Source organism: Vidua chalybeata, unplaced genomic scaffold, assembly GCF_026979565.1.
Source record: "Vidua chalybeata isolate OUT-0048 unplaced genomic scaffold, bVidCha1 merged haplotype W_reject_10, whole genome shotgun sequence".
In the NCBI taxonomy this organism is placed as follows: domain Eukaryota; kingdom Metazoa; phylum Chordata; class Aves; order Passeriformes; family Viduidae; genus Vidua; species Vidua chalybeata.
The window spans coordinates 132,682-159,785 of NW_026530345.1; the positions used below are offsets into that span (position 1 = coordinate 132,682).

At 47.4% G+C, this 27,104-nt stretch overlaps 1 pseudogene; it reads right to left on the minus strand.

Moving 5' to 3' along the window:
* LOC128783031 (zinc finger protein 850-like) overlaps positions 1-27,104 on the minus strand; it is a 129,295-nt pseudogene that overhangs the window by 43,206 nt on the left and 58,985 nt on the right.

Sequence of the window (27,104 nt, forward strand, 5' to 3'; positions counted from 1 at the left end):
GTCTTGGAGGTTCCTTCAAGGGGACATGTCGTCATCATCATCATACTTGGCAGTTCAGCTATGGGCTATTGGAGCTGCTTCTTTTTTGGTGGAACTTCTTCTCTGAGTCTTGCTGTCTTTCAATTCAAGCACCCATTATGCCAGAGCAGCTGTAGATTTTCTATCTCATCTCCTCCTGTTTTCTTTACAATCATGCAGGATTGTAAAGCTTAGCTCATGGGGGTGTACCTTCTGTCTCTATTTGGGAGACATCTGCGTTTGGTACTAGAACTTCTGATCTGTACTGCTGAGATTTGGAGAAAGCCATCTTTCATCTCTTCTCTAATCTCTTCTCTGAGTTTCTTGTGATTCTCTTTTATCTTCTAGTTTCTGCAGGCATGTTTCTACAGCTGTGATTCTTGCATGTGTGGGGCTATGCACAGCATCTGCATATATTAAGAGCTGTGGAGGCCAGAAAGCTGGCCAAGGATAAGCCTGCTGCACTCCCCTGGAGAACCAACCTGCAAGCCATAACCTTCCTGGTAATGCTGAGCAAAAATATTCCCCCCAGAAGGCTTTATTACCCTGTGTTGATTCTTTATACCCCATTGGTCCTTCCCCTTTGTTCCGTCCCCATGCCCTCATCCTATTCATCCTACTGTTCTGTCCTGCCCCTCGCTACTTCTATATAAACCCCTATTCTCCCTGCCTGTTTGTCTCTTCATCCCTGCACCACCTTCAAGGAAGAAACACAATAAAGGCTCTCCTTTGAACTCCATACAAAGACCCCGTCTCTTCTTCTGCATCACCCAGATCCAAAAGGAGCTGAAATCACTTGGCAGCGCGGGATGTGTCTGTGCCCCCAGGACGTCCTTCTAAGGATGCTTCTTCAGGAAGGCTGCAGCACTCTGACCATCATCTGCCACCGTGACATGGAGCTTCTTTGCTATACAAGCATGGTCTCCTCCCTGTCATCCCACTTCATTATTGCTAAAGCAGAAACATATTTTTGTGGCTCAAGTTGTACAAGTTTTTGCCACATCACGGATGTACATGGTACTAAGTCTGTATTTACAGTGTCTAGGTCATCTGAGAAGACAATCGCTGCCACTGCCATTTCTCTCAAGCATTGAATTCCTTGTTCTATGGTCTTCCACTGGGTTTGCTGCATATAGAGATTGTCTGCACACAGATATATTTGTGCCACACGTCCTAGAACTTGAGACACCTAGAACCTAGACACAGAGACTGTAAGGGTCAGCCCCCCTCATCATTCTTTGGTTGGTAACTGGATCATGTGACAGGGATCTCAAATGCTTCACTTCAGTACTGTCTAGAATTGTAGCCTCTCTTGCAAGATCCCAAAGACAGATTAACAAACTAACTATAGATTCATCAGGTCATTAACTGTAATCTTTTCATAGGCCATGAAGGTCTTTTAGGGAAAAGGACTCAAGAGTGACTTCTTATTTTGTGTCAGCTTTTGGCTTTGAGGGTCTTTCCCCCCAGATCATTATCATCACGGTCTACTGGCCAATTGGTTTTAAATGTGTTTTCTGCCTCTCGTAGTAGGAGCAACAGCCATTGGTTGAGGCTCACTGTCTGGTTTAGCTGTTGGCTTAGGCTCACTGATTTAGCTACAACCTGAGTAGCTGGGGTGTTGGCTGCAGCTTGAGAGACTGGGGTAGTTGGTGATTTACCTCTCTGCTCTCTTGCTTCTATCTGCTGCCCTACAGTATCTAGCAGTGTGGGATAAGCATAGGCTAGGGCCCAGCTTATTGCAATGATTTTCTCTTTAGAGTAATGAAGGTAGTTCTCTTCTAGATATTTCCAGAAGAAATAGGGTGGGACAGGGGGACAGGGACCCCCCGGCTGCATTCCCATGTCCCCCAGGGCCAGAGCCTGGGCCAGGGCTCCTCCACCCTGTTATGAACAAGAGGTTGAGAGCCCTTAAAAAATCCCTGGCAAGGGATCAGCAAAAACCAGATTTAATATTAAGTGACAGCATGGCCAAGTTCATTGGCAAGAGTCACTCTAGTCCTGACTGGACACTTCAGGCACAAAAAGGAAATAAAGCAACAACAAAACAAAACAAAACAAAACAAAACAAACAAACAAACAAACAAAAACAACAACAAAAAAAAATCCAGGCAATTAAATCAGAAATGAACAGAGAACTCTGTGTGTGTGTGTGTGTGTGTGTGTGTGTGTGTGTGCGCGTTTAGGTCCATATGACAAAAGGACAGTGAGGGCAAGGATAAAAGGAATATGGCATAAAAGCTTAACAGAGCTCAAACTTAACAGGACTTAACTTATACCTTAACTGTGTCTTATATGTCCAACATCACAATTTAGCACTTAAAAGAACAGCAGTTAACAGTATTTAACCTAACTTATAACTTGTATTAAACGTAACAACTTAGCAAAAGAACAACTCTTAGCAATATTTAATTTAGCTTACACCTTGTGACTTAACTGTACTTGCATATCTGACTGACTCAGATACCCAAGGCACTCAAAACACCTCGGAGAGCAGCATTTCTGCCACATTTGCCAGAGCACAGACACTTGTGTGTGCACACAGACAGAAACAGTCAGTGCAAGGGAACTGTGAGACATTCCCGTGGAGGGCAGGGAAGTGCTCACTCTGGATGCTTTGGCATCTCCCCAGCGGATGAAGAGTTGAGCCTCAAGGAGTGGGGGGATCGGCCCATGCTCTGTCATTGTTCGGGGATCCCCCAAGTGCAGCAAGTAGGAGAGTTTCTGGCTCGGAGAATATCACAGTTTAGAGTTTGCTGTGATCCCCTTGCTCAGCTTGGCTGGAGGGAGATGGCAAAATAATAGACAGGAACAATGGTCTAGCCCGGAAAATAAAAACTTTAATAACGAAAATAACAAATGTGGAAACTGCAGAATACAGGGACTAGATCCAAGGACCCATGGGTGTGGCAAATGCAGCCTGGTATAAGAACAAAGGTCCAGTCATGAATGTGAACTCTGAACATGACCTTCTTTGAACTAGGTCCTGAACCAACTGAGAACAAGAACCAGAAACTTGACCAAATACAGGATAGTTCTGTTAGCATACCGACTCCCAAGAACCCACAGTTCCCACTGTGACCCGACAAAGTGCCCCCTCAGTATACTGTTTGCCATGGTCAAAGGTTAAAGCCTTCTGTAAATGCAACTGAGGCAGAAGTCTCAGTTGGATGTGATCCCATAGGAGAGGCCCCACTCAGAGGGAGGTCGTGGCCCAGGAGAGTCCCAAGGGGCTCTGTGGGAATACAGCTGGAGAACAAGACTCATAGCACTGCTCAACTCATGACTGAAGTGGATGTTCTAAGTCTAGTGGACCGCAAGCCCTGGCAAGTCAAGGCAGAACCCTGAATGAGGAAGCAAAAGGTGTGCTTGGTATGCTTTAAGATATATCATGCAAGGCTGTACGTGCCTGTGCAGGTCTGTGAAAAAGCTCTGTGTAGAGCTCTGATTAAGTAATGTTACTTAGAAACACCAATTGTGTGATTTTTGTTATTTTTACCTATAGCTGAAAAGGGAAATAAACTAAGCTGTGTGAGTTAATAAACTGGCTTCATGCATGCAAACCATGGAAACCCCATCTCTTTGTTAATTGTCAACAGGTTTCATTTTGGAGCGCTGTTTCTAGGGCCCCAAGAGGGGGCTTTAGTCACAGCAATGTTTCATCCTGGCCACACTTGGGATCAACAGCTTTCTTTGGAAGTGTGAGTATAGGGATGTTGTCTACTACAAGTGTAAGAATAGAGATGTTTTGAGGGAACAAAAACAGTTCCCAGGGCTGCTCCTAAAGAAACCAGGAGCTTGTTGGACAGGAGCAGTGCCTGGGAGCAGACAGTGTTTCTGATAAGCTCCAGAGGAGCTGAGCCCAGAGGCTGTTGGCCAAGGCCAAGGCCTAACAAGAATTTCTCAGGGCAGCCTGAGAAGGAGAGGGGGGAATGCACCAGCACAGGACCCATGGAACCAAAAGGACATGGTGACACTGTGTGGCACCTTGGAACCAAGGATCAATTGTGATACCATGGGGCCTCATGGAACCAAGGGGACCATAGTGACACTGGGGGGCTCCATGGGACTAAGGGAACATAGAACAGGTCTGGCTGGTTCTACCTCCTGAGGGCCACCTGACTAGTCCAGTGGCCAGTGACATCAGCGTGGTCCAACATGACACTGACCTTGTCATGTTGAGGGCTGCTTCTCATCTGCTACAGAAACACTGGGGCTCTGTGCTTTCTTTCCTATGGAAAAGAACTGTCGTCCTCCAGGCACCCATGGCCAGAACTGGGATTTCACCTCCAAATTTCCTTATATCCAGGGATTGTTCCCATAAGAATATTGCCAGGAGAAGTCTGGCTGGCAATGGTTTCACAAGGGTCACCTCTCATCTGTCCCTGAAACCCTGGAGTTTGGGGATGCAGGCACAGAGAACTCCCAAGGCCTCAAGCATACAGGCTCAGAGATAGAGATACAATGGGATAGGGAGACAATGTTTAACCTAAGACCTTGGAGAAGGCTTGAAGGTTTAGAACAGAAAAGTGAAACAGACACAAAGTAAGAATAACGATTTGTAGTTTAAGCAGAAATATGTTTTAAGCAAGTAGAAATATGCCACATGTAAGTGAATAAATATGTTAAGCAAGATAGAAAATTTTAAATTCTAGCAATAGAACTTGTTATAGAATTGGAAAAAAAGTAGAAGATACAGCAATAATTTTCTGTAGAGTTATGATTGGATAAAAAGAGACGCATTGTGGCAGAATTATGTAAAACGTAGCAATTAATGATTGGTTTATGAAGTTGCTAACGAGCTTTGTGGAAGTAGATGATTAGAAAAGAAATATATAAAAGACATTGTAACTAGAATTGAAATAGCTTCGGATGTGATGGTGTTGAATGTAACAACCTCATGGTCTCACCCTTCCATGAGACTGATTTTGTAATAAATCACCTCATCAGTCGACCCCGTCTACTCTGTATCCTAAACACCAGGGAAGAGAAAGCTCCTGCTTTCCTTCCTGTGTGAAAGAACTATTCTGCTTCTCCAGGTGCCCATGGCCAGAATTGGGATTCCACCTCCAACGCTGCCTATTGTGAGAGACTGGAGGACATTTTGGTTTGAAACATTTTGGAAGGGAGGAAAGGACAGGTCCAGCCTGTTACCCCAGCACTGCCCTGCCCTGTAACCCCAATCCCCCTAGAACCTCTATCCCAGCCCAGCAGTGTCTGCCAATCCCAGGCACACCAAAGGCAATGCTCTCTACCCACCTCTGGGTCCCCTAGCCCAGGTCCTGAGTGACCAAATGACTGGAAGTCCCACCTAGGGAAGGGCCCAGGAAGACCAAGGGGTATTGAAGGCTAGCATGCATCTTGACCCTACCTCCTCTTGGAATTTCTATCTGAACACTGCTGGAATCCAGGAGTTGGTAGCTGTATGTGTGCTTCTCTGTATATTTTTTGTCTTTCTTTTTGTGTCTTCTCCTTTTAATTCCCTCCTCTTGCAAATTTTGAGTAACTTCAAATTGAACAGTCTTAGAGTTTGTGAAGTTGAATGGACCAAGTTAATGTTTTGAGAAGTGTTTTTTGTTGATTGAATGTTGTGTTAAACCTTTTGCCAAAGCTTCTCTGATTTTCTAAACTTCCCAGTAAAGCCTATTTTGTTGTTTTGATTTTTTGAGGAACTCTTGTTGGTATTTCTCCAGTGCATACACAAACAATTGTAATTCTTTTTAAATGTCTCCTTGAGAGAATTGTTTGGGGGATGGGAGTCAGGGCTTGTCTGTTCTGCTTGGCACAGCCCAGGCAGGGCTTTTACAGCCACATTCCACAGTTAATTTCCCACCTGAACCTTGTGGTGCCTCTGAGTTCTGCTGCCCCAGCACCAGGGACACTCTTCTTGTCTGCCCATTCCTCCATGATCTCTGGGCAGGGATGGCCTCAGTGGGAGCTGCTGACATCCGCAACAACTTGGAGGCTGCTGCTGAATTTTACTGCTCCAGAGGTTGTTCAACCTTCAGCTCTTCAGTTCAGAAATTCAGTGCCCCAGGGCTCATTAACATTTAAAATACCTTAACAAGCCAAGCGTCTAGGAAGAATTTTATTTAAGTTTTCAAACTTTTTTTTGTAGTTAATTAGACATATTTCAGAAGTGTATTCAAAGTGAACATGTTTCATTAAAAAATACAGTGAGAAGAGATTTTTTTAGGTCCTGTTTAGGATTTTTTCCTGTTAATTCATTGATATGTGCAATCACCAACTGACACTGAATCCAAGTACCTCTTAATGCAATTCGAATAGATATGAAAATCCAGCATCAAGTGCCTCTCCCCATCACAGTCCAGTCAGCTCTGGCCCCACAGCACTGTGTTCTGGCCAGCGGCTCCACAGCCTCAGCCCCTCTGAAGGGCACAGGAGATGGGCTGTCCCTGCAAATCTTCTGTGCTCAACCAGCAGGTTCTGATTTCCTATAGAAAAGTGCTCACCTGCCACCAGAGCCATCACAGGCTGCAGTCCCCCCAGGCAGAGGACAGGCAGGAGATTGTCATCTCCATGGCCACTGACCACTAACACAGAACACCTGACACTACCCTCAGACCCTGAAGTACCACAGTGGCACCTTGATATCACAGCACTGAATCCAGGGATGAACAAGCAAAGCAGTGAGACTCTGCAAAATCCATTCCTTGGGCTTCTCCTAGAGACTAACCTAGTAAAAAGATCCAAGCCTTTGGGCACTACACTAATGAAATTTCCTTTGCTGATGGAACTGCTGTGATGGAGCCCAGCTGTGGGAACACAACTGGGATGGGATGGCTGGAATGAATACTGGTTTAGCCTCGGTGGCATATACAGGAGGCATCAACCTGAGACCATGGAAAGCAGGATACTGAAAGGGAGATACCTGGTCAAGTTATGTTGAGAAGAGTGTGGTCAAGGGAGTTGGTATGTTAATGGAATTATTCTGTAATAGGTCATGTTTCTGGTTGCTGTTCTCAGTTGGTTCAGGACCTGTCACATATAAGGCCATGTTCTGAGTTCGCATTCGTGATTGGACCCCTGCCCTCAGAATACCCCTATACATTGTTATGTTCACCACGCCCCTTGTCTTTGTATCTTGCCATGTTCTGAGTTCGCATTCGTGATTGGACCCCTGCCCTCAGAATACCCCTATACATTGTTATGTTCACCACGCCCCTTGTCTTTGTATCTTGCCCCTCAGATTGCGTGGTTTCTGTGTTTGTTATTTTGCTATTAAAGATCCTTATTTTTCAGGCAATTCCATTGTTCCTGTCCCTCTATTTTTGCCATGCTCCCCCTGGCTGGACCGGACTTGAGCTCGCAGTGAGCCAGAATGTGACGGTTGGCCCCCAGAACAGGAATCCTCACATTCATGGACCTCTGTGGTTCAGTTTGCCTGGGATTTGGTCAACAGGTAGGACTTTCCCTCTGCTGTGGATCATTTAAGTCAGGCCTTGACACTTTTCAGCAGGTTATGAGTGACCTTCGGAGGAGGACTAGTCGTCTCAGGAGATACCTGTGAGAAACGCAGGTAAGCAGAGAGGGGACAGTTTTCCTCATTGCACCTTCCCTAATAGGGGGGCATATCCCACCCCAATCCAAGTTCTACTGCTCTGCAGGATGGGACTAAGGCTGTCCACAAGAGAGAGGGACATCTAATGGTACAAATGGATGGATTTAATGGATGGTACAAAATACTTTTTTGTAGACTGTGGTAGATAGGGACAGGCGAACGGAAAATCTCGGGATGTGACGGAAAGCAAGACCCTTCCCTCCTCTTCCTGCTATAGGTAATCAATCACCCCTGAAGCATGCAGCCCCTCCTAACTCAGTAGTTTTCCACTCCTTACTAACCCTAGCCAGACCCACCATCCCCTTTTGACGTAGTAAAGCCCCCTTGACTATTTAACCCCACAAGATGAGATAATAAACGCCATTTGACCATCCACCACATTGGTGTCTGTGCATGTCAGTGGACCGAGTGACCCGGGGAGGCCGGGTCGCCGTGCTGTATCCTGAAACCAGGTCGCCCACCTTCTCATCAGAAGGCGACATATGGTGCCAAAACCTGGGAGTTGAAAAGGGAAAGGAAAGGGAAAAGAAGAAACCCTTGGGTAGTGGGTATCTCCTGGACGAGAAACAGCAGCCAGAACGGTGGGCCCGATTCTTGGCGGGGGAGACGTCCCCGGACCAGTGACGGATATGGAAACCATTGCGAAGGTCATGAGTTCAGTTTATAAGCAGTGGGGAATTAAATGTAAGCTCAAGGATTTTTACCTCACTATTGCGAGACTCTTAGAGCTTGGGGCGATTGAACGTCCCGTGGAAATACTACACCCAGAGGTGTGGGGGAGATGCACGGCTGCGCTAGCCGAGGATACAAAGACCTCAGGCAGCGGCAAAAGTCTTAAGGCTTGGGGAAAGGTCGAGCGGGCCCTGCGCGAGGCGCTAGAGGAGCAGGAAACATGGAGCGCCGCAAGCGCATGTTTATTAGCAACACCCAAGCTGGGGGTAGGAGCGGCAACGCAAACTGCCCCCGAAAAGGATCTGCCCGGGAGCGGGGACCGGGGGGTGCCGAGCGCGTTCCCCCCCTCCCCGAGCCCGAGCCCAACCCCCCCCACGGGACCTCCCGAAAAACCCACAGGACCTCCCGAAAAACTCGCGGACTCCCCATCCGTCCCTTCACCGTGGATCAGCGATTCGGCGCCGGGGGCGCGGCAGCGCGCGCAGTCCTTTTGGGAGGAACTGGCGAGGGAAGCCAGAGACGCGGAGAACCTGGCTCGGGAGGAGGCGCGGGCAGCGCCGCCGCCATACCCAGCCGAACATGGCGCTGGCGACTGAGGGGATGGGCAGGGCGCAGAGGCTCTCGGCAGGAAGAGCCCAGAGCCCCGAATTCTTGCTAGTGCGCATCCGCAAGGAAAAGAGGAGGAGGGGGGCGGCGGAGAGCGCATGCCCAATCGGGAGCTGCGCTCAGCGCTGCTACCATTTAAGGGAGAGACCTCCCCCTGCGGGCGACAGGGCAAGCCCACGGGGCGGGAACGGCACCACCCCCAAAGGGAGGGGGAGGGACGGGGCCGGAGCCGCACGAAAAGGCACCGGAGCCCGGAAATGCGTTGGTATTCGACTTCCGGCTCTGAGTCCAGCTCCACCAGCTCCGGCAGCTCGGGAGAGCTGACGGAAGCCGACGGGGACTCAGAAACGGAAAAAGCGGAGCTAACGCGGTTTAAAACAAAAACGAATAAAGCCTTAAGCCACATCGAAAGGCAATCACAATGCGAACCAGCCCAGTTTACCAAGTGGGCTAAGATAAAGATAGCCTGTGCAGAGTGGACTCCTTCAGGTGCGGTCCAAGTTTTCCCGGTTAGGATCACCGGACCAGAGGGGAATCAGCAAAGGATATATAATCCGGTAAACCCCAAAGGGCAGCCATGCACAGTGCTGGACATCAAGGACTGCTTCCTTTCAATACAGCCACAACCCAGTGGACTAACGAGAATTGCGAGTTTCTGTGGGCATGCTCGTGGGTCGTCCCCGTAACGCGTACATCCCGGTTCCAGAGGAAAACGACGAACCACCGAAACGCCAGACAGCACTCAAGAATCCTACACCGGTGAGACCCAGACAGCAACGGTGGCTTTGTGCAATCTTGCTATTAGGGCTCATTGCCGGGGGGCGAGCTAACCCAGACTATTACCCCCATCAGCCATTCAGGTGGGTCATGCAGCATCTTTCAGGTGACAAGGTGTTCAAAGAAATCACCACAGCAGGCACCGCATCCTTCGTGTTCCATATCGCCGACCTGTTTCCAGGACGACCAAAACTACGACCCCAACACCCACACATCATGTACATGTACCTATCCTACTGGTGTCCAGCCTCCAACCCTGTAACTACCCGGGGTGGGGATATTGCGGACACTGGGGCTGTGAAACCATTGTCACAGATGCCAGACCATCGGGAGAAGGGTGGGAACCGCAGGAGCCCGATAGATTTTTACAGTTCACCTGGGCGCCTACCGGCTGCAAAAAGCCCGCCATCGTGAAAGGGGTCTATAGCAACCATTATACACAACCCAAATATCGGAAGTGCACAGACTATAACATGACGGTTCTGCAGCCAGAACACCCTAGTTGGGCCACAGGCAGAACGTGGACTGTAGTCCTCAAGGGGCCAAAAGAGTGGGTGAATGTACCGGCACCCTGACCGGTAGGACCCAATAAGGTCATTAAGGACGTGCTGATAGGGGGAAACATAACCCATCCCAAACCACTACCCACAAAGGCCACTGACATCCCGACCGGCCATGCAGATGCCTTCCAAATAGGCCGCTTAGCCAAGTCGGACTCAGACCCAATCTTCCGCATGCTAGAGGCTACCTTTCTATCCTTGAACGAATCCAACCCGAACCTAACCAACTCCTGCTGGCTTTGCTACGATGTCCAACCTCCTTTCTACGAAGGAGTTGCTCTAAATACCCCCTTCAGTTACTCCACAGCCGAAGCCCCTCACCAGTGCAGATGGGACACTCCCCGTAGGGGAATCACCCTGAGTCAAGTCACAGGCCGGGGCAAATGCTTTGGCAATGCAGCCTTGGCAAAGCAGAAAGGCAACTTCTGCACCGAAGTCGTCAAGCCCAACAGAAAGATCAACAAGTGGGCGGTCCCATCCGCATCTGGGATGTGGGTTTGTCAGAGGTCTGGGGTGAGTCCCTGCGTGTTCCTTGCCAAGTTCAATGATGCTATCGACTTCTGTGTCCAAGTTCTGATTGTTCCTAGGGTCCTGTACCACTCAGACGAGGAGGTATACCACCTCTTTGAGGAGCCCGGCCGACTCCACAAAAGAGAAATAATAACAGGAGTGACTATGGCAATGCTGCTCGGCCTGGGAGCAGCTGGCACAGCCACAGGTGTCTCAGCCCTCGCGACCCGACACCAAGGGCTTGCTCAGCTGCAAATGACCATCGATGAGGACCTGCAGAGGATCGAGAAATCCATCTCCTTTCTAGAGAAATCAGTTTCCTCGCTTTCGGAAGTGGTCTTACAGAACAGGCGGGGACTGGACCTCTTGTTCATGCAGCAAGGAGGTCTGTGTACCGCCTTGAAGGAGGAATGCTGCTTCTACGCGGACCACACAGGAGTCGTTAAAGACTCCATGGCAGAACTCCGAGATAGACTGGCTCAAAGAAAGAAAGACAGGGAAACCCAACAGAGCTGGTTCGAGTCCTGGTTCAATCAATCGCCATGGCTCACCACTCTAATTTCCACCCTAATAGGTCTGCTAGCGATACTGCTTTTAACCTTCACATTTGGACCATGCCTGCTAAACAAGCTGGTCTCATTTGTTCAAGCTCGCCTAGAACGGGCCAACATCCTGTTTATAGGCCGGCAACAAATGCTGTGAACCAAAAACCGAGGACACTGCCAGTCGCAAAGGTTCTCTAAACTTCCCTTGCGAAGACTACTCAGGTTTACCAAAAACCCCTTTTCCCTTATCATATTATAACTTTGTACCTCACCTTAGTGCCTATGTTTATAACTACCTCATTCATTAGTAAAAAAAGGGGGGGGGAGATGTGGTAGATAGGGACAGGCGAACGGAAAATCTCGGGATGTGACGGAAAGCAAGACCCTTCCCCCTTCTTCCTGCTATAGGTAATCAATCACCCCTGAAGCATGCAGCCCCTCCTAACTCAGTAGTTTTCCACTCCTTACTAACCCTAGCCAGACCCACCATCCCCTTTTGACGTAGTAAAGCCCCCTTGACTATTTAACCCCACGAGATGAGATATTAAATGCCATTTGACCATCCACCACATTGGTGTCTGTGCATGTCAGTGGACCGAGTGACCCGGGGAGGCCGGGTCGCCGTGCTGTATCCTGAAACCAGGTCGCCCGCCTTCTCATCAGAAGGCGACAGTAGACCACGGAAAAGAGGTTGGAAAGTTTAAAATCCTTTTACAATGGGTATTTCACAATTTCCCAGCCACAGTGGTGGGCTCCGCCATGCCGGCCAACACCACCTCAGGCAGCGCTGCGGAAGACGGCACAGACCGTAAAATCTTTACCACGGCATTCTGGGACTCTTTGGGAATCAAGCTTTATGACCTGACTACTAGAAGAGACCCTCTAGCACCCTGCATGCTGCCTGCCTTTCGTGCAATACTCGAGACCCCAAAAGCCAAAGAAAAGTGGCACAATTCCAACTCTAACACCATCTCCCAGCCTGGGACTGCCTCCAACTCCTCTAACCCTGGGGATAGAACACAAGAGCAGAGCCCATCCCAGATGCAGGAGCCCGTGCAAATCACAATTTTTGTGTTCCCTTTCTTCTTGCCCCTCTAACTGCCCTGGAATGGAATACAGTCCCAATCTCCCTCCTGTTCACCCGAACAGTCTGTTGTATTACCTGCTGACCACCCTTTTGCTGTGTATTCCACCCGAGTTGCCATGTTGCCTCAAGGTTCCTCGCTTGGCTCCACCCCTATGGTTTTGGGTCCCACTGCTCCTGCTCCAGACCACGTCCCTTCAGCCTCAGGCCACATCCCTCCTGGGGAAACCAGAACCATGCCCACCATGGTCCCGGAAGCACCGCTCTCCAACATGGTGACGCCCATGTGGCCCATGCCAATGCCTGTGCTGAAGGCCAAGCACTGCCACTACCCATCCAGCAATAAAGGTGTTGTGCTTTCGTCCTCCTCCTCCTCCTCCCCCTCCTCAGAAGAAGACCTGAGACCTTCTAGATCCAGTCTTTCCATCGATCCATGGGAGAAGATCTGGACAAGTGCAGTAAAGGAAGGGAATTGCGAAATGGTTTTGAAAATCACTGCTTTTCCAGTGCAATACAGGAGGGGAGGAGCTGGTCCTGGGTAGGAACCTCTAGCCTATGGGGAGGTAAAACTGTGTAAGGCTGACAAAGATTCTGGGAGGGATTCTCCTTTCTTTAACAATCTGATACCAGCTACATTCAATGCACATGTGTTAACCCCTCACGATTTAAAACACATAATGACTGTGCTGCTGTCTCCAACAGAATTCACCCTGTGGGAAGGGAGGTGGAAGAGTCTGTTGAAACAATTGTTGCTTAACTATGCTGGAGAGCAAGCACGGGCAATGCTAACATTAGAACACCTAGCTGGAGAGGGGGTACATACCCAGCCCAATGATTAGGCTGCAAACCTTCCAAGGCCAGTGCTTGATGATATTAAAAATGCAGCAAAGAAAGCACTCATGCAAGTGCCTGATGGTAACACACCTGCACAAGATTTTGTAAATACAAAGCAAGGGCCTTGTGAATCATACATGAAATTCATTGACTGCCTTAAGCAAGCCATTGAAAAACAAATCATAGAAGAGAAAGCTAAAGATGAAGTAGTGAAAAAATTGGGCATTTCAAATGCAAATCCTGAGTGCAAGAAAGTATTATGTGCCTTTCCCCCTGAGCCTGAGCCAACCTTATTGCAAACGGCTGAGGCCTGTAATCGCCTTGAAACGCCAGAACACTCAGCTACCCTACAGGCTCAGGCAGTGGGACAGGGAGTGGCAGAGACTTTGGCAGCAATGCAGCTAATTCCTCAAGGATCCCAACAACAGCAAGGTCCTGGTCCGTGTTTTGAATGTGTCAAACATGGACATTTCAGAAGAGACTGTCCCCAACAAGAAGCAAGGCCCAAGGCTCCTGCCTGTTCCAAGTGTAAAAGGAGTTACTCTCACACTAACCAATATCACCCAAAACAGAGGGGTTATGGCAAGCCGGACTCAGGAAACTTCCAGCCAAGCACAGGACAGACTTGTCATAGCCTTGTGTGCTATGACACAAATGCCCTAGCTACTTATGCCCATGACCACTGGAGGGCAGGTAGCTCAGAGCTTCAACACCTCCTCTCAGGGCTACCAGCAGCCTTGCACCTAGGTGCCAGGTTGGAGCTGGCAAGTGCCAAGCCAATAACACTGACTGATTATTTTACACATACCATATCATCAGGTCAACTTCGGCCCGAAGATCAGCCTCGTGTACTGTTAATTTTAGGAAATTGCAGATCAAAGACCAAGGGATTTTTTGTGTTATCCTCTGTGTTATCAGTAACATCCCAACAAGAAATCACTGTGTTAGCATTGTGCCCTGACCCACCTTGCTTTATCCCCCAGGGACTAGTAATTGCTCACGTGATTTTGCTCCCCAGACAAGACTCTAATGACACATCAGAGTCCTTAGTAATGTGGACTAAGACAATAAGCCACAATCAGCCTCAACTAACCTGCGCACTAGAACTTAACACTAAAAATTTGTTCTCTCAGGACTTGTTAACACAGGTGCGGACATGACAGTCATCTCACAGTCCAAGTGGCCTCTCAACTGGACTCTTACATCTGCTCCAGGGACACTATTGGGGATTGGAAGCATCAGCGATAGGCTGAGGTATATGCAGCTGATTAAGTTCAAGGGACCCAAAGGCTGTATCACCACTACTAGACCCTTTGTGGTAAGAGCTCCCATCGTTTTGTGGAGAAAAGACATTTTGTCCCAGTAGGGAATGCACCTAGAGACAAAATTTTAACTGCCCCAATAGAGGGGCCATTGAGCAGCATGACACCCTTAAATTGACCTGGAAAACAGATAAACCTGTGTGGATCGATCAATGGCCCCTCCCTAAAGCAAAACTTGTGGCGTTTGAGTCTCTAGTGCAGGAACAGCTCCAAAAAGGGACACATTATACCAACCACAAGCCCATGGAATATCCCTGTCTTACTCATCCAAAAATGAAACAGCAATAAGTGGTGGCTCTTACAAGACTGACATAAAATCAATGAAGTCATAGAAGACATTGGCACAATACAACCTGTTATGGTTCCTAAAGAATGGAAATCTACTGTTATCGATTTAAAGGACTGTTTCTTTGACATTCCCCTTCATCCCAATTATGCCCCTTGATTTGATTTTTCAATACCAAGCATTACCTCTCCAGAGGTATCACTGGACATTACTACCCCAAGGCATGAAGAATTCCAATGGTTTGTGACTAAAGTTTTGGTTCCTGTTCACCGAGATTATTGACAAGTGATTATTTACTATTATATGGATGATATCCTTATTGCAGCTGAAAATTATCCATCTTTAGATACAACTTTAAAAGCCAACATCACAGCCATCCAACAAGCAGGACCTACCATTGCAGAGGAAAAGATACAACAGGCGTCACCCAGGAAATATTTGGGACTTAAAATTCTCTCTCAAGCTATACAGCACCAGCCATTGAAACTAAATGAGAAACAAGAGATACTCCAAGATTTGCAAAAACTGTTATGAGCCATTAATTGGGTTAGGCCTCTGCTGGGAATTACTGATGAGGATTTGGTTCTGTTGTTTGTTTTGTTAAAGGAAGATTCTGAGCTAAATTCACCCAGGCAGCTAACTGATGAAGCAAGAGATGCCTTAGACAAGACATCCCAAGCCATTCAAACTCATCTGGCACACAGAATAAATCCAAATCTGCCATTCCTGCTAGCTATTTTGGGAAAAGGACCTCAACCTCATGCTTTAATTTTTCAATGGGACCCTGAGGCATCTGATCCTTTGTTAATTTTAGAGTGGATTTTCCTACCCCATCAGCAGGGGAAAACCATAACAACAAAGCCAAAGATGATGACTCAGCTTACTATAATAGCCAAGTCATGTGGGAATCCATAAAATCAGAGGATTTTGGGAAAGCTGCAAAAGGCAGGCCTCAGAAATAGCAGAACTGTAATTAGAGCTAAGCGGTATCCATAAGATTTGTCAGCAGAAAAGTTATATGAGAAGTAGAAAGTAAAGACAAATGGAACAATGGTCTGTGTGTTAACACCTGGTCAGAATAACTCCCTAAGCTACAGAAAAGTATATCTAGCAAGATATTAGGAAGTTTTAAGCTTAATAATGGAGCTCTGTGCATTGTATTTTAAGGCTTACAAGCAGGTATTGTATTAGAAATAAGCAAGCAGTTTTTTTAACCAAAGGTACATGTACTTATAGCGGTTGGATAAAATGTCAATATGCTTTTGCTTTATGTGGTTGGTCAAAAACTTTTAAAATGGGTTGTAACATTGAATTCTGTGGCTGCTGCTGAGGATGTGAGCTGCTGGCATCTTCCCAGTGTCCTAGCCTTGTAATGAGACTGATGCTGGAAAATAAACAGCTCGAGACACGTTCTACAGCAATCTGGTCCCATTCGTGATTTTGTACATAAACTCGTAGCTGGCATTATATTTTCCCTTGCAGGGAAAGGTTTCTCTACTATATTCTTGCCTCAACTACTGTATATTTAATCTGGTTATCACAGCAATCAGAATGCTTACAAATTGTACTTGAAAATTTTACAGGACAAGTTTCAATTCATTACTCTAAACATAAGCTGTTACATTCCTCTTTTAACTTAATTCCTAAACCTTTAAAAAATAATATACCCCTTAATGCACTAACCATCTTTAGTGATGGATCAGGACAGTCCCATAAATCAGTTATAACCTGGCAAAACCCTGTAACACATGATTGGGAATCTGACACTGAAACAGTAGAAGGTTCACCCCAAACAGTTAAATTAGCTAGAGTTGTTAGAGCTTTTTCTAAGTTTACATGACCTTTTAATTTGGTTACTGATTCTGCTTATGTAACAGGTATCGTCTAGAGAGCTGAAAATTCATTCCTAAAGACAGTTACTAATCATCAGTTATACTCTTTGCTTAAAACTTTAATTTTTATTCTTTCTCAGAGACAGCATCCCTATTTTGTCATGTGTGTACATTCTCATACTTCTTTGCCAGGATTCCTAGCAGAAAGTAATAGACAAACTGACACTCTTGTGATGACCATACAGACCACACTTCCAAACATCTTCGAACAGGCATGGCTCAGACATGCATTCTTTCACCAAAATGCTCCTGCACTAACATGCACGTTTAATACCACCAGAGACCAAGCTAAAGCCATTGTCACTACATGCCCTAACTGCCAGAAGTATTCTCTGCCGTCTATTGGGGCAGGAGTAAATCCTAGAGGGCTTCACAGTTCACAAATTTGGCAGAGAGATGTTACCCATTATGCATCTTTTGGTTGCTTTAAATATATACATGTTTCAACAGGCGCTTTCTCAGGAGTAATCTTTGCCTGTGCTCACATACGTGAAGTGCCAAAAGATGCTATGAAACATTTCCTATAAGCATTTTCAACTCTGGGCATCCCAGAAGAAATAAAAACAAATAATGGGCCTACCTATGTCTTCCAGAAAACACAGCAATTTTTTAATCTATGGAGAATCCAACATATCAAAGGCATTCCATACTGTCCCACAGACCAAACAATTATTGAAAGATCACATAGGTCTCTTAAACGACTGCTAGAACAATAAAAAGGGCAAATACAAACACTATCCACAACAGAAAGGCTTGCAAAGGCCACATATGCATTTAATTTTCTGAATAATTCCTTTATGGAACCAAATCCCGCAGTTATCAGGAACTTTTCTAATACAATGCAGGCACAATTAAATGAGAGACCCCTAGTGTTAATTAAAGATCTTGGGACAGGCCAAATTATAGGACTCTTTCCTCTGATTACTTGGGGGGAAGACTATGCTTGTATCTCTACAGGTAGAGGACTTTGATGGGTTCCAGCAAAGAACATTAAGCCATACCTGCAGCCTCTACAAGAACACCAAGAAGCTCTACAGGAGGAACCCTGGGAAGAACCTACAGAAGAAACACCTTGAGGTTTGTGAATAGCCATCCCTCACCTCCTACTTATTGCTACTTAATACCACCAGTTTCTTAACTCCTTAAGCATTATTAATTTTTAAGGCCTGTCCACAGGTTGTTCCACCGGACATGACTCATAAAGGACTCCTGCTCACTATACCCATCCTGGTCAATGCCATGCTCCTGGCTAAGACCTGGGAAGTCCTGCAGCCGAAGAAAAATGTCTGGGTTATGTTAGCTAACATCACCAAACAGGAAACCTTGTGTCTGTCGGTAGCCACCCCTTTTCCACCTGCTTGGTTGAGTTATCAACAGATGTGTGGCCACTAACCAAGGATGCCATCTGTTTATTGTGTCCCCGCAATGAATGGGTTCACAATCTTGTTGATAACTGGGATTACTGGGCCAAGAACCTACTGCATACACCACTAGAACACCAAGAACTGGAAATTCTGGGCTCTGTAAGAATGGATTTTTGTTAAATTTCATTATATTAAAACGATTCCCAAATTAATGCAAAATGTCATTGACTCTCAGGCTATAAGAGAACAACCAAATACATGGTGGGACGTTTCCCCACATCATTCGGTCTATAAAAGTGGAAGTACCTGGTGTAACTACACCTCACCCATCCATGGTCCAGTAATTTCCTGGAACAGTTACCATCTGGGATGTTTCTCTTTTGTGGAGACAGAGTAGGGCCCTCCATTCCATCTCACATTAAGGGCAGACCATGTAGCCTGGGGAGGCTTATTGTGCTAGCACCTGAGATTGCCTTAATTTGTGACCAAAAGATTAGGCATAAGAGATTTATCCATCAGTTTGAATTGGATTGCTGTCCGAGATTGAGAATCAGGATGTTTTCTATTACCAGCTGTGTAGCAGTTGTCTTCTGGGCAGTTTTCCTTATCTCTTGTTAATGGGCCCATTGATGTCTTGCCACATGACTCAGGGGTAACTCCCTCCAGGAGCCGTTTCTGTTTAACAGGTGATTAAGAACTCATGCCATGACTCAGAATGACATCAGCCCATTGTGAGATGCTCTGCCCAGGGGGGAGGAACTAAACATTCCCACCTTGATACATTCTGGGGTTTTTAGGCAGAGAGGCAGCCTTCCCACAGGTTTCCAAGAGGACACAGCTGGGGTTTCCACTGGACGACTACACCTTTTCTACAGGACCACTGCTCCAACAGAAACCACATCTGCCACTCCAAGAGGACTGCAGCCACTCCAATTTGGACTGCTACCAACACGCTGGACAAAAGGGGTGTAAGGTTGTATTCTGACTTTGTCAGTGGTCTTCCTTTTGTATTATTGCATGTATTTTGTTTCTTTTCCCTTTTGCCAATAAATTGTATTTCTGACTTGGAGTCTCTCACTGGTTTTGCTTTCAAACCAGAACAATTGCTAAGACGAAATTAACTTTTGGAGTAAAGGAAAAAGAACAACAGCCTCAATATGGGCACCTGGGGGTGCTGTGGCAAAAGCTTTAAAAATGTTGGGCAATCTAGGGTGTGCATAAGCAAACCAATGCTACGTCTCGGGCACTGAGTGATCTACTGGCAGACATTGACAGTATCAGGCATTCTACCCTGCAAAATAAAGCTGCAATCGACTTCCTGCTGTTAGCACAAGGACATGGTTGCAAGGATTTGAGGGCATGTGCTGCATGAATCTTTCACATCACAGCGAGTCCATACACAAGAGCATTCAATTTCTTAGAAAGGGAGTAAAAAAACTGCAAGTGGAGAATGACAAGGACTGGCTCAATGGAATATTAAAAAATGGAACTTATCTGGTTGGGTTCTCTCTTTGGTCAAAATGGGGTTACTGATTTTTGTTGTTGTTGTGTTTATGTTGTTACTCTGTTTTATGAGTTGTCTGTTAAGAGTTTTTCAGAAATCTTTACAGAAGATTTTTATAGTTCAACAAAAAGGGGGAGATGTGGGAACGCAACTGGGATGGGATGAATAGTGGTTTAGCCTTGGTGGCATATACAGGAAACATCAATCTGAGACCATGGGAAGCAGGATACTGAAAGGGAGATAGTTGGTCAGGTCATGGTGAGAAGAGTGTGGTCATGGAAGTTGGTATATTAATAGTATGTTAATGGAATTATTCTGTAATAGGTCATGTTTCTGGTTGCTGTTCTCAGTTGGTTCAGGACCTGTCACATATAAGGCCATGTTCTGAGTTCACATTCGTGATTGGACCCCTGCCCTCAGAATACCCCCTATATATTGGTACATTCACCATGCCCCTTGTCTTTGGATCTTGCCCCTCAGACTGTGTGGTTTCTGTGTGTCACTGTTGAGTCAGGAACAGAAGTGAAGGCAACACAAACTCTAACTCTCTTCAGCAGGCTCATTTATTAGTTTATTAGAAACCTATTCTGCCGTCGTGTCCACTCAGCATCCGCCTGAGTGACCCAGCTAGGTGACATGGCGACAGAGAAAGGCATTCCCTTCGGTTCCCTGTGGGTTTTCCAGGAGTGCCTCCAGAAGAGTGACCGAACAGCTATTCCACTGATGAAAGAGGCGGACTCTCTTTGGGGGTGAACATCAAGGAGTTTATTAGTAGCTCCAGGGAGCCCAAACAACCCTCAACTAAACCAACCAACGAGAGCCCCGAGAGGGACTCGACAACAGCTTATAACTGGGGGAGTGGAAAGTGCTGACAACCAATGTGGTAGAACTAGGGAGTGGTTCTCGGGATGATGGATCGGGACAACAACATATCAGGGAAGGTTAGGGGAGGGGTCCCTGGTCCTGATCCAATCACTCAACGCCCCTGATGGAAGCTTCTAGATGGGGGGGACAGGTTGCTGAGTGATGGACAAGGCACCAGGGAGGGGACACAGGAATGACTCAGCATTTATGCTGAGTCAAGGGGCAGGCCTAGGGAGGAGTGACAGGGGCTGAACCATAGGGGTATGGGGGAGTAACAGGAACAAACCATCTACCGAATATAGGTAATAACATCAGTATAAACGAACACAATACAACAGCATTCCTTTTTATACACTGTTCTGATACACGTGGACCTTATTGGTCATTTAATCAACACACCATCACCATTGGCTAATTAAGAAGATGCCCTTTGGTAAACAACTTATGAAAAAACAACTGTTCAAAACACCAACTGCAAGATTGTTTTAATTCTTTCAGCCTTCTCAAAACTCCCCAGAACAAGTCCTCAGAAAGTTTATCTGGCTTTCTCTCTCTGACCAGACTGTCACATCCACATTGAAATTCTTTGTTTGTCGGGCAATTCCATTGTTCCCATCCCTCTATTTTTGCCACACTCCCCCTAGCTAGACAGGACTCGGGGTTGCAGTGAGCTGAACTGCGACACCCAGCTGTGTCCCAGCAGTGCCCTTGGCCTGTCTCTACCTGTGGCCACAGCATGGACACGTGACAGGACAGGGACTGAGCTGCCAGAGCACTCAGGCCTTGGACAAGGACAATAAAGGAGAGGGCAGAAGTGGAAAAAGTGTAGCTCTCAAAAGACCAGGTGCTGCTGCTCTCTGGCAGTGCTGCTGGGCTAGGACTCTTTTTCTCTCGACTTCTGCACACAGACACTGCCCCTTGCAGCTGAAAAAGAGGTAACAGAGGGAGGATTTTTGACAAATAAGTCTCTGCAAGAACATTTACTTTATTTAAACATACACAGAGCATGATTCCTAATTTACACAGTTAGTGAGTCAAGTTAAAAGAGGTAGACAGTGAACTAAATATGGGATGAGGACTAAATTTTCAGTGTGAAAATGATCAGAAGGAAAAACTAGAAAAGCCGGCCCCCCCACTCCCAGTATTAGTAAAACTTTAGAAGACAGGGTAGGCATGTAATGTGTTACACAGTGAATGCTCTGCAGAAGAAAATAAAAAAAAAATTAACTTCTGAAAAGCATCTAGCCATCACTTTCCTCAGAGTATCCTTGAGCTCCTGGTTCCTCGGGTTGTAGATGAGGGGGTTCAGTACTGGAGGCAACACCGACTACAGAACTGACAGGGCCAGAACCAGGGATGTGGTGGAGATGGAGGGAGGCTTCAGGCAGGCAAATATGGCAGTAAACAGGGAGATACGGCTGGTAAACAGGGAGACCACTGCCAGGAGAGAGTGGCACATGGAAAAGGCTTTGTGTCGTCCCTGCTCAAAGGAGATCCTCAGTGTTGCCCTGATCTGCACATAGGCAAAAACAATGAGTAGAAAACAACCAAATCCAAAATAGATGGAAAACACAAGAAGCCTAAGTTCCCTGCGGTGACATTTGGAGCAGGAGAGTTTGAGGATCTGGGGGATTTTACGGAAGAACTGGTCCAGGGCATTGCCCTGGCACAGGGGCAGAGAAAATGTTGTGAGCAGCAGAGCATTGAGAAAGTGTTGTATTATGTTATTTGGTTTGTCCCTGTTTTTCCCTCGTTTATGGTTTCATCACAAGTTGTCTCCCCTCCCCTAAATGTCAGTCCCCATATCCCCTCCCTGGCACCTTGTCTGTCACTTGACTCTCCAGCCCCTCTCTCTAGAAGCTTCCACAGAGGCCGTGGAGTGACAGGCCAAGGGCCACGGGTGTCCCCTCCTCAGCTCCCCGATATGTTGTCCTACTTGTCAATTACTTCATGTCCCACTCCCCTCTATCCCCCCATTGGTGGATAGCCAAACCCCTCCCTTGTTTCCACTCCCTAAGAAAGGGGGCTGCTCCGGCTTCTTGGGGGCTTTCCAGCATTGTATCCCCTGAGGCCAGGAGCTCCCTGGAGCTACCAATAAACCTTATACAACCTGGATTGTCTCCTCCCGCTTCCCTCACCATCGCCGACAGTGCCTTCCGAGGAAAGGGCTCATAACCCTTAGCCGCTTTTCCGCACTCCTGAGCACGGAAGGGTATCCCCCACAGCCGCTGTGTTGGAGCTAGCAGGGAAGCACCAAGAAGACTCTTGGTGGACACTGCAGCAAGAAAGCCTCTGGCCCAGGCAGCTGCTGCCATGTGAGCACAAGCTCTGCTGCCCAGGAGGGTCCCATAGTGCAGGGGGTTGCAGATGGACACGTAGTGGTCATAGCACATGATGGTGAGAAGGGCAACCTCTGTTGAGAAGGAAAAGACCAAGAGGAATACCTGAGCAGCACATCCTTGTGTAGATGTCCTTGGTGTCCCAGAGGGAATTGTGCATGGCTTTGGGGACAGTGGTGCAGATGGAGCCCAGGTCACTGAGGGCCAGGCTGAGCAGGAAGAACATGGGTGTGTGCAGGTGGTGACCGCAGGCTCCGGTGCTGATGATGAGGCCGTTGCCCAGGAAGGCAGCCAGGAAGATGCACAGGAAGAGACAGAAGTGCAGGAGTTGCAATTGCTGCATGTCTGCCAATGCCAGCAGGAGGAAGTGGGGTGGAACTGCTGTTGGACATTGCTGGACCTGTTAATGGATAAGGGACAGTGACAAGTCAGGAGAGGCTGCTTTGAACCAAACCTGGGCCATTCCCTGTCGACTGTCCTGCTGGGACTCACCCAGCCTTGTTCCTGCTCTGGGAAAACCTTCACCCAGGTCCCTGCCTGAGCTCCAATTGTGCTTGCTGAGTGTGCCAGGAGCAGCCAGGGCTGTGCATGGGGGCTCTCAAGGAGCCATCCTTGCCCCGCTGCCCTGGGTTTGTGGCCACGTGGCAGAGGGATAAGGCTGGATATTCAGGATTTGTCAGTGGAATCACACCTAATGCAGAAAGGCTTGGTAGCATCTGTACTCACATTTCTAAAAGGAAACAGATGGCATGAAGTGGTTTTAGGAATTTTTTCCTACCCACACATCGTTCCTGGTTCTCTGAGGTCAGAAATCCCCAGCATTTCTGCTGTATTCAGAGTTTGCCGCTGAGAGATGTGAGAGGCAAAGGATTCCCTGTGGCTGAGGGAAGGTGTGGGGTTGCATGGGCTTCTTCCCAGCTGCCCTGGGTTTGCTTCTTTGGGTGGAATTAGAGCACAGTTGCATTCCCTTGTCACCCTGGAATAAACCAGACCCTGCCCAGAGCAGAGGGATCCTGGAATGTCTCACCCTCTCCAAAGGTCTCTGAGCAAGGTCTCAGCACCACCTTCTGCCAGGGACACTCACCCGGTGGACAGAAGGAGACACTTAAAGCAAAAGAAAAGGGAAAAAAGGCTCCCTAAGAACTGTGGTAGCCCCATAAATTCTTGTGTATGAAGACCTGAAGAAGAAAAGAGGATTGGTAAAGTATTCTTTTGGGGGGGCAAATACAAAATATGGGGGATGAATGTGCATGAATGAGAGGTGGGCTGGTTATTCCAGGCCTGCAAAGTGAGTAAGGGGTTTCCGAGGCCTGCATTTCTGATCTTTCGCGAGAAAGACAGCCAGCGAGGAGACAAAGCAAGAGATAAAAAGAGTGAGAGAGACCCCCTGGGTTAACTGGGATGGGGTCCCAGGGAGGGCTTGGACCCATTGGAAGAAGGGAGCCAAGGGTTTTCCTGGCACAATCCACTGGAAAAACAGGACAAAGTGGACGCCCTACAACGTTCCTGGATTGAAGATATGCCCAGGAGCATCCAGGGTTGGACAACACTGCTGGATTGAGGGATAAGATGCCCAAGAGCATCCAGGGTTGGACAACACTGCTATTGAGGGATGCCCAAGAAAATCTGGGGTTGGCCAATAACATTTTGAGACTTTACAATACTCGTGGATGGATATTAACAAATGACTTGAAAGTAAAAGGTACCTTCTTGTTGTCTTGTTGTGAGTGAGAATGAATGAGATGTTAAAGAAATAAAAGTGAGCGAATGTGAATAAAAGTATATGTGATATAGATTGTTGATTTAAAGTTTAATTTTATTTTCTGGAAGAAGGTGGATTGTATTATAGTAATGAAGAGAAAGGATTTTTCTGTGCTGTGAAGAGTGGGAAGTGTTTAAGCTGTCAGGGGAATGGTTTGGAGCAGGGAAGTGCAGGTGGGGCCCTGGGGAAATGAGACAGAGAACCAGAGAAAGGGCCTGGGACCCCCTAGAAATGTAGCCTTTCCCTGTCTCCAGTTTCTCTGTTCATGTCAGGAGCTCCAGTCTCCCTACTCATATCAGCTTCTCTGCCTGTGTCAGGAACTCCAGCCCTCTCCGCCCATTCCTGTCCCCACCATGACTCTGGAGCCTCCTGCTCCTGCTCCTACCTCTGCTTCTTTGTTGATTCTGGCTTTCCTGCTGACTTCTGCTCCTAAGTCTGAACCTTTATTGGTTCCAGCCTCACTGCCATCCCCTGCTCTTGTCTCTGCTCTCTCGGTGATTTCAGCTCCCGCTGTATCTATGGGAGAGGTTCAGGAGGGGGACAGAGCCCCGCTGTGGTCAGTGTTCCAGGAAGGGACTAGGAATTCCTGTTTTTGCTGCAGCGGGGGAGAACACCCTCATTTAGAGGGAGACTTGGTGGTGCTTCAGGGGGAGTGCCCTGTGAAGGAGTGGAAAGATCATAGGCTCTGTTTTCTGGGGGAAGAATGCCATCTGGAGCTTTTGATAACTTGGGAAGCAGGCCTCCAAGAGGAAGTATTGGAATTTGTGGTTGATTCTGGGGCAAGAGACAACTTGTGTGGTGGAGATTTCAGGGATTTCACGATATAGGTGGTGACACAGTGGAAGTGGAAGAGGCGGAGGGAGAAAAGTTTAAAATCCCTGCCATTGAAGATGGAGTAATTACGGAGGAGACTGGAATAGGAATAGATGTCTTGTTGGTACCTGGAGCAGGCATGAGCTTGTTGGGGAGAAACTTGCAGATGCAACTGGAAATGGGGGTTGTACCAGAAGAGGATAGAGCTGTGGACTTACTTTTAGAGATAAACTAGTTGTGTGTACACCTCATGCAATGCAAAATGTGTTAATTCAGAGGAAAAATGAGGGGAAAAAAAAGAGAGGAAAAAAATGAAAAAAGAAAAAGAGAGGTAGAAAAAGAAAAAAGGGTGGTTAACAGACTAGGATGTTGGAATGTGGAATAATGATAACTTGGTACTGGAGGAAGACAGGAGTTTGAATACAATTTCTGTATGAAGAGCAGGGAGGTGCCTTAGCACACGGTTGTTTGGAGGTTGTTCAGTGCTGAACTGGGGTTCAGAAAGATCTAGCAGAACAAGCCCTCCTTGAAGGGAAAAGAAAATATGTTGATGGTTTGCCCAGATGCTTACAAAAGAAAAAGAATATCAGGAACACCTAGGGATGCCAGGTTGGGGGTTGTCAAGTTTAGGAGGTGTTTGGCCCCTCTCGAGCGAGCGACAAGGTCTCAGGGGGCTGTGGCAGGGGCTGATTTGTGTGGGTGACCTGGCACAGCAACTTCCAGTGTTTGCCCACTCGGTGGAGGCGGCGCAGGGCGCGGTTTGCAGGGGGCGCCGCTGAGGGTTGGGAGCTGGCTTAGTTGTGCCAGGGTCCCGGAGGGTGCAGGGTTGCCGGATGTGCTTGCCAGCCCGGCAGTGGTGCTGGGTGTGGATTGTGCGGGTTTGCCGCTGAGGAGAGAGCTGGCTCAGTGGTGGAGCTGCCGGGGGTGCCTCCCAGCCTGCCGAGGTCCCGAGTCCAGGATGGCAGTGTCAGCCCCAGTAGGTGGGTTGAGGGGGAGAGAGAGAGGGCAAGAGGGAGGCGAGGCACACCCCCAGGGTCCCCGTGCAGGTGGCTGTCTGCGAATCCCTCCCGCTCCCACTGGGGCAGGGTCCGTCCTTGCCGGGGCTGCTGCAGTGCAGTGGCAGCAGCGGGGGAGGGGCGAGGGACAGCGTTGAAAGCGATGCTGTGAAGAGAGGAAGAGAGGCCAGCGCGAGCGATTAAACCAAGGCAGAGATAGTCTTAATCTCTCGCTAGTTCTCCAAACCTCGCAAAGTTTGGTTGTTTTTTTTTTCTCTTTAAAAGCAAGATTCTTTTTTTTTTCTTTTCTTCTTTCTTTCTTTCCTTTTTTTCTTGCTGTTAGGAGGGGGGCTTTTGTTCTGGGAAACTGTTAGGGGAATAGGTCTGTGATGCTAAAACAGTTAAACATTACCCAGAGGGTAAAAAGCAATAGATGTGATTAATCTTGTGTCAAAATCGGCCTGGCCTTTCTTGTTTAACTAACTGTAGCTCACAGAAAGAAGAATTTGCATCTGAAACTGTTAGCACAGCTGGATATAAGAAGAGGCAGCTGTGGAAAAAAGCTTTTTGCTAAACTCAAAATGTTTTGGGGAATGCTGGCGTATTATTGTATTCCTTTTGTCACTGTGCCTGTACTATTAAGAAGTCCTTTTCAGGTACTACTGAAGCAGCAACCTGGATGAGGGAAAGAGGGTGGATTCATGCCAGCAGAATCAAAGGACCTGCAAAGGAACCTGAGGAATGGACTATTGAATCATTAAAACTGAAAATCATG